Here is a 6,064-nt window from a genome sequence, read left to right as displayed (position 1 = left end):
CCATCACCTTCTTTACAGAAATGGAAAAACCAATCTTCAACTTTATATGGAATGGTAAAAGATCCCAAATAGCTAAGACAATGTTGAAAGAGAAATACAAAGTAGGAGGACTCAGTCTTCCTGATTTTAAAACATATTATACAGCTACAGTCATCAAAAAACAGCCCGGTACTGGTTAACTATAGGCACATCGACCAATGAAATACAATTGAGTGTCCACATATAAACCTACACATCTATGATCAAATGATTTTGACAAGGGTGCTAAGTCCATTCGATGGGAAAGAAGAGTCTCTTCAAAAATGGTGTTGGGAAAATTGGATTTCCATGTACAGTAAAATAAAATAGAATCCATGCCTCACACTATACACAAAAACAAATTCAAAATGGATTAAGGACCTAAATGTGCAAACTGAAACCATAAAATTCTTACAAGAAAATGCAGGGCGAGATGACTGGGCCTAGCTTTTAACAATGGATTATCTAATATAATAACAAAAACACAAACAACAAAAGACTAAAAGAAAAGAAAAAAGAAATAAATGGGACCTCATAAAAATTAAAAACTTTTGGTCATCAGAAAACTTCACAAAAAAAGTGAAAAGACAAGCTATTAATGGCGAGTATATCTTTGGGAACCATATATCCAATAAGAACATAAGTAAAATATATATAAAACTTCAACAACTTAATGACAGAAAGAAAAACAACCCAATCATAAAATAGACAAAGGACTGTAATAGACACTTCACCAAAGAGGACGTACAAATGGCTACCAAACACATGAAAAGATGCTCAATTTCATTAGCCATCAGAGAGGTGCATCTCAAAACCACAGTGAGATACCATTGCACTCCCACACTGGAATGCTAAGATTAAAACGACAGAAAATAAAAAGTGTTGGCGAGGATGTGAGGAAATTAGAACCTTTAACCATTGCTGGTGGGAACACAAAATGGTACAGCCATTGTGGAAAACCAGGTGGCAATTCCACAAAAAACTAAAAATAGAACTAGCATAACTAGCATACAACACAGCAACTCCACTCCTAGATATATACCCAAAAGACTTGAAAGCAGACACTCAAACAGATACTTGTACACAAATGCACATTGTAGCACTATTTACTATAGCCAAAAGGTAGAAACAAACTTAATGCCCATCAATGGATGAAGGGATAAACAAAATATGCTACATACATAAAGAAGAATACTACTCAGCCAGTAAGAGAAATGAAGTCTTAACACATGCTACAATATGGATGGAGCTTGAGGACATCATGCTGAGTGAAATAAGGCAATTACAAAAGGACAAATATGGTATGACCTCACTTATAAAAAGACAACAACACACAAATGTATAGAGACCAAAATTTATTGGTGGTTATTGGGGTGGGTGAGAGGGGAAAATGGGATTATTGAATATGTAGCGCTGAGTTTCGGTTTACGGTGATGGTAAAATCACGTTGCTTAAGGATGGGTTTACAGAGCTGATTAATTGCTATCAATAAATTGTACACCTGCATAAAGTTGAATTGGCAAAAGTTGTGTGATAGATATATGTACAAGGAGGAAAAACAAAGAGCAGCTGCTGAGGCTGCTATGTACAACCATACACCTCATGGAATCTGGTTCCTTGGTTTGGAGGTTTAAAGTCATGGTTTCATGAGATATGCCAGTTAATTGGCCAAATAACATGTTTAGGTACTCTGTTCTACCTCCTAGTTCGTTTCACAGTGCTTGAGGTCTTAAAACCTTGCAGACAGCCATCCAAGGCAAAACAATTGGTCTCTATTTGCCCAGAGCAATAAAGAAAGGAGTCAGGAATAGGAGGAAGAAATAAAATGTGTGGTTAAGTGTCTCCATGAACAACTGCCTCCTCTGCAACGAGACCAGAAGAACTGGATGGTGCTTGGCTATCATTACTGAACATTTTGATCAAAGATTCTATAGAAGAATCTTTGATCGGGGGATGAGGGGGGAATGCTAAATAGAATTTCAAATTTTCATGGAATCTGTCTTTATGGAGCCATGGAAGCTGGATGAAACCCTGAAACTATTGCCCTGAGAATACTTAAACCTTAAAACAAAAATATCCCTTGAAATCCTCTGAAAACTAAACAATAGTTTAGCTTAACTAGTAAAGAATGTCTGCCTTGAACATTATGCTCTTCTGAGATCTATCTATATAGCTATATGGGATCAAATTGACAACAGAAAATTGAAAGATTAAATAAGAACCATAAGGGGGAAATGAGTATATGTTAATGGGGTAGGAACAACTCAAGAAAGGAGAGAGAGAATGGTTGCACAACTTGAAGAATGTAATCAATATCACTGAATTTTACATGTAGAAACTGTTGGATAGGTGTACTGTTTGCTGCATATATAAAATAATAACTACAAAATAAATTACAGAAAAATTAAAAAAAGATATAAAAGGAGAAAAAATCCTAAGAATAGGAGATAGATAGATAAATCCATTATACACGTTTTCTCCCCAAAGAAAAACAAAAACCAGAATAGATATAGAGACTCACCTGGGGGAAGACGTGAGGAAGACTGTGCAAGCAAATGAACGCCCAGGATTCCCTGCAGACACAGGAAACTAGCAGAGAGGACTAGAGAAAGAATTGACAGGGCTGAAACCCTGATTTGGATGTTTAACCTCCAGACGCGTAACAAAAAAATTTTTTTTGTTGTTCTTTGAAGCCACCCACTTGTGGTATTTTTTTGTTAGAAAAGCACTGTTTTTATTGTTGGGTGCTGTTTAGTTGATGCCAACCCATAGTGACCCTACGTGTAACAGAACAAAACACTGCCCAGTCCTGTGCCATGCTCACAATCCTTTTTACACTTGAGCCCATTGTTCCAGTCACTGTGTGAATCCATCTCATTGAGGGTCTTACTCTTTTTTGCTGACCCTCTACTTTACCAAGCATGATGTTCTTCTCCCAGGATTGGTCCCTCCGGATAGCATGTCCAAAGTATGTGAGACGAAGTCTCGCCGTCTTTGCTTCTAATGAGCATTCTGGCTGTACTTCTTTGAAGACAGATTTCTTCATTCTTCTGGCAGTCCATAGTATGTTCAATATTCTTCACCAACACCATAATTCAAAGACTTAAATTCTTCTTCAGTCTTTCTTATTCGTTGTTCAGCTTTCACATGCATATGAGGTGATGAAAACACCACGGCTTATGTCAGGTGCACCTTAGTCCTTAAAGTGATATCTTTGCTTTTTAACACTGTAAAGAGGACTCTTGCAACAGATTTGCCCAGTGCAATGTATCATATAATTTCTTGACTGCTGCTTCCGTGGGAGTTGATTGTGTATCCAAGTAAAATGAAATCCTTTACAACTTCAATATTTTCTCCTTTTATCATGATGCTGCACATTGGTCCAGTTGTGAGGATTTTTGTTTTCTTTATATTGAGGTATAATCCATACTGAAGGCTGTGTTCTTTGATCTTCGTCAGTGAGTTCTTCAAGTCCTCTTCACTTTCAGCAAGCAAGGTTGTGTCGTCTGCATATCTCAAGTTGTTAATGAGTCTTCCTCCAATTCTGAGGCCACGTTCTTCTTCATATATTCCAGCTTCCCGAGAAGCTCAGCATACAGATTGAATAAGTATGGTGAAAGGTTGCAATCCTGCTGCACACCTTTCTTAACTTTCTCCTACACAATATTCCTTTGTTCTATTCGAACGACTGCCTCTTGATCTACGTACAGGTTCCTCATGAGCACAATTAAGTGGTCCGATATTCCCATTCTTTGCAATAGTATCCAAAATTTGTTATGATTCACAGTCGAATGCCTTTGCATAGTCAATAAATCACAGATGAACCTCTTTCTGGTTTTTTCTGCTTTCAGCCGAGATCTATCTGACATCAGCAGTGATATCCCTTGTTCCACGTCCTCTTCTGAATCTGGCTTGAATTCTGGCAGTTCCCTGGCAATGAACTGCTACAACCGTTTTTGAATCATCTTTAGTGAAATTTTAATTGGGTGTGATATTAATGATACTGTTTGATAATTTCTGCATCTGTTCAATCACTTTCCTTTGGAATGGGCACAAATATAGATCTCTTCCAGTTGATTGGCCAAGTAGCTGTCTTCCAAATATTTTGGCATAGATTAGTGAGGACCTCCAGTGCTACGTCCGTTTGTTGAAACGTCTTAAATGATATTCAGTTAGTTTCCTGAGGTTTGTTTTTCACCAATGCATTCAGTGCAACTTGGACTTCTTCCTTCAATACCATTGGTTCTTGATGTTATGGTAGCTTACTTTTTACCCGCTTGTATTTGTGGGTGGAATTTTAGGGTTTTTTTAGGAGGAGGGTTTGGTTTATCTAGGGAAAACATTTCTAGCTATCAGAGGTAGCACAGTGGGGTGATTAGGACAATCATATGGTGACATTGCTCTCACTGAGCCCAGGCTGGAGGAATAATCAACCTATGTTTGTAATGAATTTTAGTCACAGATTAGTCCTTCAGCATTTATCTTCTGAGAATCTGAGAATTTTCTGTAAAGATTAATATAAACCCATTTCCAGTGAAGATTTTACCCATTGTCATAACAATGTGTGTCATCTGATGTTTTCACTTATTCTCTGCTTTAAATTGGCCTTCAAGCTACCCTGTAAACCCTGAGAGTCTATAAGTCCTGCTCCAAGATTTCATTTCTCCTGGAATCATGGCAGTGATAGAGGAGGGGTTTGTATCTCTAAAGTAGGGGCCAGGGGTGAAACACAGAGAGTGGGGAAATAACCAAGACACTTCATGACAGCTGCTCATAGGACTAAGGATCACCTTGCCCACAGAATCACTACAGTTATTTTTGATGCAGTCTATAGGAAATTTGAGTCACATAAAAATCAGAGGAGAAGCAGAGGTTACTAATGAAGGTTGTTGAGAACATCCCAGAATTTCTAGGTGTGGTGTGCGGAAGCAGATAATTCTGGTCCTAAGGCCAGGCCATTCCAACAGAAATTTTGACAAACTATGGCATATCTAGCTAGGCCAGTCGGGAGACACCAGGATCTGGATCTGTTCAAACCTTAAATCCAAAGGCTGTCAAAAAAAAAAATCCCAATTCAAGACAGAAAAGAAATGATGGCAGCGTCCAGGAAGTTCAACCTATGAGACTTCTGAAATTCAGATTTTGTATTAAATCAAAGGTGATAATCAGAAGTTTAATTATGGATGGACAGTAAGAAAGAAGACTGAAGAGCAGCAAGTAAGGTCTGTGTCAGGTGAACAAACGTAGTTTGAGATAAAAGTTTAGAGTGTTGGGCATCTGCCATGAAAATCCCTGTATTCAGTTGTTCCAGGGTAGTATTATCTCTCTTAACAAGTAAACATTATTTTGTAACTAAAAATGTGACACATAATAATTATAGAAAACTTTGACAAGTATCCACTGCAGAATAAAAAATCACACATAGCCCTACATTCAGATATAATTGCTGTTAACAGTTTGAGGCATTGCCCTCCCATTAATGCACATTATGTTACCATATGATATTACTCTATATGCATAATACATACTCTACTTTTCTAATCAACACATTAATATCCTTTCGTTCTACATTTTTAAATTTATCCCCAATACAATATTTGTATGTTTAATTTTTAATGACTTCATGATACTCCCTTGTATCAGTGTATCATAACATACCTTGTTGTTGTGTACCGTCCAGTTGATTCTGACTCAGAGCGACTGCATAGGACAGAGTAGAACTGCTCCATAGGGCTTCCAAGGAGTGGCTGTGGATTCTAACTGCCAACCTTTTGGTTAACAGCCTGGGTTGTTAACCACTTTGCCACCAGGGCTTTAGCATTCTCAAATTCATAGCAATTTCAGTAGATTCCAATTTTTTTTCTTTTGTGAATATGCAGAGCAAGATCATAAATTATATACAATATTTGTCTTCATTTTTGGCTGCTTTATGATACTTTTCTATAAGCTATTTAACTGGGCAAAAGATATAAACAAAATCTGGTTGCATATTGTAAATGATGTTGAAAAACTGCTTATCATTTATACTCCAGAATTCACCATGCCA

This window comes from Trichechus manatus, unplaced genomic scaffold (assembly GCF_000243295.1).
Source record: "Trichechus manatus latirostris isolate Lorelei unplaced genomic scaffold, TriManLat1.0 scaffold00081, whole genome shotgun sequence".
NCBI classification, from domain to species: domain Eukaryota; kingdom Metazoa; phylum Chordata; class Mammalia; order Sirenia; family Trichechidae; genus Trichechus; species Trichechus manatus.
Note: the sequence above shows the minus strand (reverse complement) of the source record.